This window comes from Lycium ferocissimum, chromosome 8 (genome assembly GCF_029784015.1).
Source record: "Lycium ferocissimum isolate CSIRO_LF1 chromosome 8, AGI_CSIRO_Lferr_CH_V1, whole genome shotgun sequence".
Lineage (NCBI taxonomy): Eukaryota > Viridiplantae > Streptophyta > Magnoliopsida > Solanales > Solanaceae > Lycium > Lycium ferocissimum.
Window position 1 is genome coordinate 3,118,174 of NC_081349.1, and position 10,030 is coordinate 3,128,203.

Below are 10,030 nucleotides of genomic sequence, written 5' to 3' on the forward strand. Positions count from 1 at the left end.
GATTTTATCAATTCGAAAATCAATTTGCACAAAACACAAGGGTTTTAATTAAATACGCATTTTAATGTCGACTTAAAGTCATATTTCACTTTGTCAAGTCAAGAAGCTTTGATTAGTTCGTTCAACAATTAATTTATCTCAGACTTATGGAAATTTGGTTGGAGTTATAGAATGAATTTTAATTTAAGAGCAATTTATTTGAAAATAAGATTAAATTGTCTATTTGTTAAATCCAGCCTTGACTACGTTTTTAAATTCCAAGTCAGCTAGCTTGCAGCCCAAAAGACCTGCCCAAAATTCCCATTGACCCGGACCATATCTAACTTAAAAGGGTGAAATCTCTTTTTTCACTTCCTCACAAATGCATTAAAAAAAAACCCAAAGGTTCTGTGACTTGAACGTACAATTCCAGCTCATTTCAACAGTAACTGTACTTTTTTCTTTTCAATTGGCAACGGATTTTTGCTTACCTTCTCTTGGAATTTTGGGATTTGAATCTTCAATTTTTGAACGGTCATACTTCATTTAGGTTCAATAAATAGAAACCCTTCTCTTCATTTTAAAGAAGTTCAGAGACCACAAAAATGGTTTCTACACCATCAATGGGTTTTTTTTTTTTACAACCCCAAGAGTTTAGAACATTCAGAAACCCGGCTAAGCCATTGAGTTTCGAGGAAGTTCTCGGTCATGTTTAATTTTTGGAAGTTGTTTCCATTCGTCGAAAATCGATTCGGGTGAAAGGTAGCTCGTCGACTCCTGTCACCCCCGTTGTTGCTCTAAGAGAGGTAATATCGATTTACCTATCCTTTTTTTTAGATTTTTCTTTATTAGTTTTAGGGTAAATATGTTCCATTTGTTTTTCTGTTCTTGATTTTATTAGTTTTAATTTAATTAGCTAAGGGAGATTATGCTTCATTTTTAGTTTCTGTTCTTGATTAATATTCATGTTTATTATAAGCAAGTAAGTAAATGCTAAAAGCATTGGGAGTGAATCAGCTTCCCTATCTTAATTTTAGCATTTTCTTGGTGCTAGGCTTAGTTTTACATGAGTTTAGACAGCTAAATTGTTTTCTCTGCTTGTTCCCTAATTAGAATCAGAAAAAATATGGTTGTGTGATTTTGTTTAGTCTCAACATATACTGCATGTCTGTCTATTTTAGAAAGAAGAAAAAAGGAATGATTAAGTGTGCTAACATCCAAATGTTAAAGTCTCTACTTGAATGGAAAACATGGGTTTATTAGATGCTTTTTATTTAGTAATGAAAAATATGCATTTTGGTTTGATTAAAAGGTAACTGTGGAATAGTATAATCCCTTGTTTCATAGATTTTCCATTAAAATTAACTGGTTAAATTCAAATTACTTTTCTCAACTGAAATGTATGTTTTCATTAAGTTTACTGCCTCCTTGTTGATATGAAACAAAGTGTAACGACCCTTTCGGTCGTTATGGAAAATCTAGGATCACCCTACCAATAAAACCCTTTCAAAGGTAGAGGAAGCTGATAGAAACTCGAATGTAGAAGTCTAAGAACTGAAAACTTGGTTTGTTTGTGATTATTGTTTGGTTGTGTTGAGTCCATTTGGGGGGTGACGTAGAAAATTAGACCTCCGTTGGAGATTTCGAGGCCACAGGTGAGTCCGTATGGTGTTTTTACATTAATGTGCATGTTTTGTAGTGTTTGTCAGGCCTCGGACGAAGTGTTGGGTGGTAGAGTGGAAAACTGGTGAGAAAAACCGAGCTCACTAGTTTGGGTTGTCACTGCGGCGGACAAAGTTTCACTGCAGTGAGCCCGCGGTAGCGACGGATCGGTTGCTACCGCGAGGGGAGGAGAAGGGGCACGCCCCCTATGGCGAACACTGGACTGCTGTAGTGCTTGCGCTATGGCGGGTCCGTGCTCACCACAGTGGAAGTGAGCATTCAGTGGAAGTACCGCGCGGCGGGCCGCCTGCCGCTATAGCGAGACCGTGCGGCAACGACGACAAACGACCGCCACAGCGGTCGACGGGGACAGAATTCCGGATTTTTAAACACTTTGTCCGAATTCCTTATTCATAAAACTCCAACACAGTTTCCAAGGAGCACCTAGGGTGAAATTCTAAGACTAGGGAAAGAATATTCTTGAGAGGTAAGTCTCAACCCTTCCTTCCTTCTACGCATTCATCCCTAAGATTATCATCATTCTAATGGGTCTATAATGGTGAATTGAGACTAGTAACCCTAGAACTTAATAGACCTTTAATAGCTAGTGGGTTATGGATATTATTGTGTGATTATCATCTAAAGGCTTGGGTTATCACTTTCTAATCAAGAATTGAACCGTTAGAGACATAAACTAAGGGAAGTGATACTTAGGGTTTCATAAAGATGGTAGTTTGACTATAGAAATTGCTTGCAAGATATAACTTGAATGAATAACCTTAGGAATTGATAGTTTATGGTTTCTAAGGCCAATGTTAGGATGATTTATACCTAGTAAGCATTCACCCATTAGAAAGGGTTACAGTGGAAAGGATGTTCATTGAATTGATATTGTTGACAAGAGTGTTGTGACTTATTTAGCATCTTAATTGCTAGACTTTAAGCGTTCTGAGGCATTACGGAAGGGGAAGGCTATAGCGGAGTGATTCGCATTATTCCAACGGTAGGTTATGGTTTACTTGAGTTAGACTTTGATTAGTTAATTGTATGTGTTATGAAATTGATAGGAGAAAGCATGTCTAGTCTTCGCGCATAATGTGTGGTTGGAATTCCTATATGTTATTGATTGAGTGATAATGTGGGCTAAATGCCATTATTCGATGTATGGTGATCTATAATTTGATGACAACTGTGGTGAGAAGTTAATATGATCTTCTTGATGAAAGTAATACACTACTTGATAATCGCTCATTAAAAGTGATGTGACATATATATATATATATATATATATATATATATATATATATATATATATATATATAAGGCGCATTTGAAAGGGGGTGAGGATGTGACCTTTAGGCACATTTGACAGGGGCTGAGGATGTGGCCTAAGTTAAAGGCTCGTGATTCGAAGTAAGATTCCAGAGGGAGGATACATGGACACCATGGGTCCCCTGCAGGTCATAGTTATTGGGCAAAGACACCAATTAGCTTGTATGTACACGAGTGATCAGTGACTGAGTAAGTAAGAATGTTGTGGCGAGGTTTATTCCATTGCTTGTTTCCGTTGACTTGATTGTTAATATCATTGGTTGACTTGATTGTTAATATCATTGGTGCACTTGATTCATAATATCAATGGTGGACTCGATTTGTTAATATCATTGATTGATTTGGTGTTGGCTATCTGATTATGTGTTGTAGACTAGTCTATCTATTTTATTGATTTTATGATTCATGCATGATACTAATCTTAGTCGGCCTATGATATCTACCGGTACATAGTGTTTGTACTGATACTACTTGTACTGATACTCCCTTGCTGCATTCTTTTTTAGTGCAGATTGTGATGTAGAGACTGCTACTAGACCTCATATTTAGCTTGAGGCCATTTGCTGACAGATTGAGGGTGAGCTTCTACCCGTGCCAGGCCGCCGGAAGATCTTACTTTATTTAATGTCTATTTCCATTCCAGACATTGATGTTTATTTATTTCAGACAGTATGGATTCCTTAGACATGTTTTGGATTAGAGTCCTTATACGGTGACTTGAATTTTGGGGTTGTAATAGTTAGGACTTCCGCATTTACATTATTGTTTTATGGCATGACCACTTTTGACTTAATCTTGCGTTTAATTTATTGTGAACTGAATGCATAGACTAAGTAAAAATGGACTTTGAATGAGTAGATGATTGAGCATATTAGTTTGCCCACTAAGAGTTAGTGTGGGTGCCAGTCATGGCGGGTTAGGTCGTGACACAAAGGTGTTAATTGATAAGCCACATGCTAACATGAACATGATTAACATTTTAACCAACTGTTCTTTTATTTTTCACCTTAATCAGTCACTAGATGTAATTACTTCTTAACTAGAACACTCTTTGCTTTATTCCTCTTTCAATTGCGCCCTCTAGGTATTGTATAGATAAGAGTGTATTGTTGTGTTTGTCTGCTTGATTGGAATAGTTATGAGGTTCCAACACTTCTACACCAGATCTGGAAAGGATAAAAGCGTGTCTACAGTGAGACGTGATTTGTTTTATAGTAAATATCCATGACAGTGATTTGTGTGTTTTATAATTTTTGGAATCTGGTTACTCCCTTTTTTACTGGAATTACCTATCAATGTTAAAATATGAACTTATTTCTAGTGTTGCATTTTCCTTTCAACTCTGTCTTGGATGTTAGTTCGATGGAAGCATGTTTTTATTTCAAATTCTATATGTCCCAGCATTTTTTATTGAATTCAGGAAGGATTAGGGAAGTTCTTCAAAGATAAAATCATGTCTTTTGTCTAGGTTTCCTTTTACACTATGTGGATGTAATCTTATCATGTTTAGCCTTTTTTTATTATGCCTTCAATCGGTTCTACTATGGATCTTTTCACTGTCTTTTCCTTTTCAAAGCACTCCATGTCTATTCAGATGGCTTTAATTTTATTAGATTAATCCATATAGGGTATGGGGTTTAATTTTCTTATGAAGAGCCTCTGTGTGATTGTGCTATTTGTATAAGAATGAATAATATCTCTGGAGCATAAGCAAAGGGCTTAAAGGATTTCCCTGTTTTCTCATTGAAATGTTGGTCTGAATTGGAGTTAACCTTGATTTCTGGTTTAGCAGTTTAACTACTCAAGTTTACAGTAGTTGTTTATTGAAGTACAATACTTTCTTCCTCCCAAACTATATTTGAATGCTAATATGTTGTCTTGGTTATGGTCTTTGTAAAAGATACTGATTTTATTTGAACTTGATTTTCAGCTCTTATTATGGATAAAAATGTGTTGAGAAGCTTGAGCATCAGTTAATTTAGTAGTCTTCTTTCCTTTTTCTGTTCTTCTGTGGTTGTTTTTTTTTTTTTTCTCTGTTAAAGACTGGATTAGCCACTAGTAAATCATGAGAAAATTATAAGTATGTTGCTTTCATTTTGACATCATTTAGGTCCACCTAAATTTTAAGGTCAAATGCAACTAGCCATTAAATCTGAATGTGTTAGCTGCTGGAGGTATATTTTCTATTTACTTTTGTCAAAAGAAACAGATCAGTAGCTTAAGGGGATTTTTAGGACCAAGTCACAACTCTCTTTGAAACAGTAATGATTACCTCTTGTTTTAACTAAATTTGCTAGTCTGTTTTTTTTTTTTTAAAAAGATGCCTTGTTTGATTAAAGGACATTTAAAGATTAAGTAGTTGAAACACCTTTTGAATTCACTTCTCTCGAAGGCATACTGAGTTGGGTTGGTGTTTTCTATTGCTGGCAACTATTCCTACATGATTGGCTGCCAAACATTTTCTTAAGTTAAGTTCTTTCCTGATTCTTAGCATCAAAGGCTTATATCTTTGGTAACTTTGTGAAATCTGGATAGTTTTGTATGACATGAAACTGTTGTATATGTTCACTTGTTTTATGACTCTATATCCTGATTCTTGCTTGATAAACTTGGCTAAGTTGTGATAATACCACAACCATATGAAATGCTTCATCATTTCTTGGCTTGACACTTATTCTTTACCCTTCCTTTTCTTTGCATGACTTGGGGAAATTTCCCAATCTCAAATGTTCATGAGTTGCTGCTGAATCTGGAGGCTCTCAAAGTGTTGTGCTTGGATAAGTTGCTACTACTGTTTTGCATATGTAACATCTTTTAGGTATAGATGGCTGCTATAGCTATGGAAATGATATGTTACTACCCTTTGAGATCATATGTTACATGTTGATGTCCCATTTTGGCTACCACACTTTGGATAATTAAGTTGCTGCCATGTTGTGTTGATTGAGCTATTGTTGCAGTCTAAATTGATGTGTTCTTTGAGCAAATTTGTGGCTTAAGCTTGTGCAAGCTTTTGCAAACAAGTGCTGCATTTTTTTGGCCATCTTGCTGAAGCATCATGAGGCCTTGAGCTGCTATGTATTTGGACTGAATATATGCTGCATTTTGGCCTTTCTACTGCTACTTATTGTTGTTACTTTGTTGCGGTATTAAGGCTACCACTATGTTGCATTTTTCTTGGATAAGTTACTGTTGCCCCTTTGAGGCTAACAACTGCTACATTAAGACACACCTTGGCAAGGAAGTGCTAATTGAACTTTTACTTGATTCTTTTCTTATGATGTTCAGCTAGTTAAAGCTCAAGGCAAATAGTGGGATTGGCTTAGACCCTCTAATAGCCTGCCATGCTTAAGGTTCTAAAAACCTTTGGATCTAGTTACGACATTAGAATATTGAGGGTGGTAGCCTCCCTCTTTGCCTTTTTTTTTCCAAAGGGTTGATCTCTAAAGACTATTGTCTTCCATTGTGTTTTCAAAGTGACTGACTCAGTACATTTGGAGTGCTGGACTGCTGCTTTCAGTTAAGGTTTTATTATTGTTTTGGAAGCTGTTAATGTGCTAACTAAAAGCAGTCCACTGTTTTATTTTGAGCATCTGTCTATTTGTTAAACTCATGTTTTAAAGACTAGGAAAGATAAGCATACACGTCATTCTAAAACACCTTAATGATCTGAATATGTCTGATGCCTTGTTATAATTTTTGTGACCAACCCTTAAGTTCATTTTCTTTCCTGAAGCATAATTCTCTAGTTGGGTATTTTCATTTCTTGATACCATGCCCAGGAGTTCGTTAATACATGTTTCTTTGAGTAAATTGAGTTTTCAGTCAAAACCATGGTCTTTTGGACATTCTAGGATATATTTTGATGCTTGGATAGTGGTACTTACATGCGCATTTAGTGACTTCTAGAAGTTCATTTTCTCATAAGCATGAATTTGTATCTGCTATTTTTTTTAGTTACAATATAAGGTAGACTTCCCTGAGTTATTTGCCAGTGCCATGTGTGTAAAGCCTAAATGAATATTGCTCTTTGAATATCCACAAACCTTTTTCTTAAAAAAATTGTTTTAGATAAGAAAACTTACCACCTTTGTTGCAGTAGAAAATTTATAATTGGAGATAATTATTCCCAAAGCTACTTTTAAAACATAAGAGGGTGTTGATGGAATCCTTTGCGTGTTAGATAATGTTCCAGTTTTGAAACCTCTTTATTTCAGCTTGTCAATAGTTTTCCTCTTTTGTAATAGCAGTTTGAATTGGATAATCTTTCCTTGTATCAACTTAAGTATTAGCTGTTGTTTGGTTGTTTCAAAACTGTAGCTGGCTGGGATTTTGTTTAGCCAGAATGCTTCTCATCTGAAATGTACATTTTTCAATTATTGTATTTAAAAGGTGAATCTCTTTTCTTTTGAAACAAGCTGCATGTGGAATACTAAAATAGTCACCAACTTGTTTATTTTCTATTTGAGTAAATGCTTGTGAAAAGTTATGTTGAGTTGGTCACCCATACCTGCATAACCCCCTTTTTTTCCCTTTTTTAAACTATCACTCATTTAAGTCATGCTAAAAATAAATGAACTAAAAAGATCTCTCCTACAAATTCTTAAGTTTATTTCAGTTCATAAGTTTCCTGATGAAAAAAAAAAAACTCCTTCAAATTCAACCTGCTTGATTATCTATGTATGTTTAATGACATGTATGTGTCCTTAATCTCAATCTGAGATGGTTATTTAAATAAGTATCTATTTATGTTTTTTTTGTTAAAAATATGCATTGTTTGATACTCATTCCTTTATCCTTCTTTTCTTTGCATGACTTGGGGATATTGCCCAATCCCAAATGCTCATGAGCTGCTATTGAGCCTGGGAGAAGTTACATCATTTTGGTCGAATGTTTGTTATATCTTTGAGGCTGGAAGATGCCATGCTTTTGAGGTCATTTGAGTTGTTATTGTGCTGAAAATAGTCACTGCTTTTGGCTGAATGTTTGTTATATCTTTGGGGCTGGAAGATGCCATATTGATGAGGTCATTTGACTTGTTGTTCTGCTGAGAATAGTCACTACTTTTGGCTGAATGTTTGTTGTATCTTTAGGGATGGAAGAGGCCATGTTTTTTAGGTCATTTGAGTTGCTATGGTGGTGAAAATAGTTACTGTATTTTGGTCGATTGGTTGCTGCATTTTGAGTGAATTTGCTGGTGCCATTTGGTTTACAGTTGCTGCATTATTAGCAAAACTGCTAGATTTTTGGCCAAAACACCTTGCATTTTTAGTCTGAAATGAGTTGTATTTGCAAGGCACTTTCTGGCCGAATTGTGCTGTCTTTAAGGCTTTAAATCTAAAGTTATTTGGTTGATGTTTAGTTGTCATTTAAGCTGAATAACTGAGCTACTTTGAGACAGTATTAAGGGCAATTGCTGCTACCATTTAAAGGATAAGCTGTTTGCTGCTCTGCCACATTTCTAGCAGTTGGGAATAGCTGCTACACTTGTAGTTGCAGCACTTTTAGGGTTACTTCGAGCTGTTAGCTATGCTACTCGAAGCTGCTTTGCTTTGAGATAATACTCTGTGAAGAAATTGCTATTACACACAATAGCAGAACTTTGAATAATTTTTCATCTTTGGGAAAAACAAATCCTATATTGGTGATAGATTTCAAACAGATGCTACACTTGAGAAAAGAGATGTAGCAGTAACTATATTTTGATACACTATTTATTTCTGGCTAGGAGCAGATTTTTGTACTTGTGGTTTTTTTTTTTTTTTACTGCTTTGAACAGATACTACACTTGGGCCAATGAAAAAATAATTTTTGAGGCCATGCCTAGCCCGAAAAGGTTATCCCTCGGCTTAGGCAGTGATGATCTCATAGTTATATAATGAGGTAGGAACCAACATATGCTTGGCAAGGCAACTAGAATGTCCACTAGTTTGTAGCCGCAACATGATTCGGGTTCCTTTGCCATATTCGAAAGCGTGACTCTGAGCCTCCGTAATCAAAGCTCTCAAAGTTTGATACGAGTCCGCGGGATATTATTTATGTTCCTAAACGTCAGCTTACAGGGTGGCGTATCATTTTGACTAACTACTTTCCATTTCATTGTGCGAGGTACCAATTAAATAAGCACAGAAAGCAAAGCTTAAGGACGAAATAAAAGGATCGGATGCTAGCTTCGAACGAAGACTAAAAGAGTGTGGGATTTGGGCCCAAGGCCGACAAAGCTAAACATTCTGTCACGACCTGGCTAGGGGCCATGACGGGTACCCAGATCTACCCTACCGAGCACCGCCTATCATACTTACCATCAAACTCAACCTGAACATACACTATTCCCAACACGAAACTTATCATGAGATGGTCATCAACATTTACAAAACATATAGACATATATACATCAGCCCATGAGGCTACCAAAAATGATATACAAAAATATACACAGGCGTATTCGTGAGACATATACTACCCACGCATACACATCTACGAGCCTTTATTCATCAAATTCATAAACACCGCCGGAACGTTAGTCAACCCAAATGACATCACTCGAAATTCATAATGGCCATATCTGGTTCTGAAAATCGCTTTGGGAATATCTTCTTCTCTAACTCTTACTTGATGATATCCCGATCTCAAATCAATTTTGGAAAACCACTTGGCACCTTGCAGTTGATCAAATAAATCATCGATTTTTGGAAGCGGATATTTATTCTCTATCGTCACCTTGTTCAACTGCCTATAATCGATGCACATTCATAAAGAACCATCTTTCTTTCTTACGAACAAGACAGGTGCTCCCCATGGCGATGAACTGGGTCTAATGAATCCCTTCTCAAGCAAATCCTTCAGTTGTGCCTTTAACTCTTTCAATTCTGTAGGAGCCATTCTGTAAGGAGGAATAGATATAGGTTTAGTATCCGGCAGCACATCAATAGCAAAATCAATCTCCCGCTCCGGTGGAAGGCCTGGAAGTTCATCTGGAAATGCATCAGAAAATTCATTTACTACCGAGACGGATTGAAAAGTTAGTGGTTTTGCTTCTGTGTCATGAACTCGGACT

At 36.2% G+C, this 10,030-nt stretch overlaps 1 long non-coding RNA gene across 2 annotated transcripts; it reads left to right on the forward strand.

Annotated features, from left to right (window-relative positions):
• The first annotated feature begins 347 nt into the window (after positions 1 to 347).
• On the forward strand, positions 348 to 9,154 carry LOC132067130 (uncharacterized). Of its 2 annotated transcripts, none has more exons than XR_009417052.1 (3): positions 348 to 785; positions 3,480 to 5,791; positions 8,067 to 9,154. It is a non-coding gene; the product is annotated as an uncharacterized LOC132067130 (long non-coding RNA). The 2 variants fall into 2 exon arrangements; XR_009417053.1 differs by having other exon boundaries at positions 3,485 to 5,791.
• Positions 9,155 to 10,030: the final 876 nt, after the last annotated feature.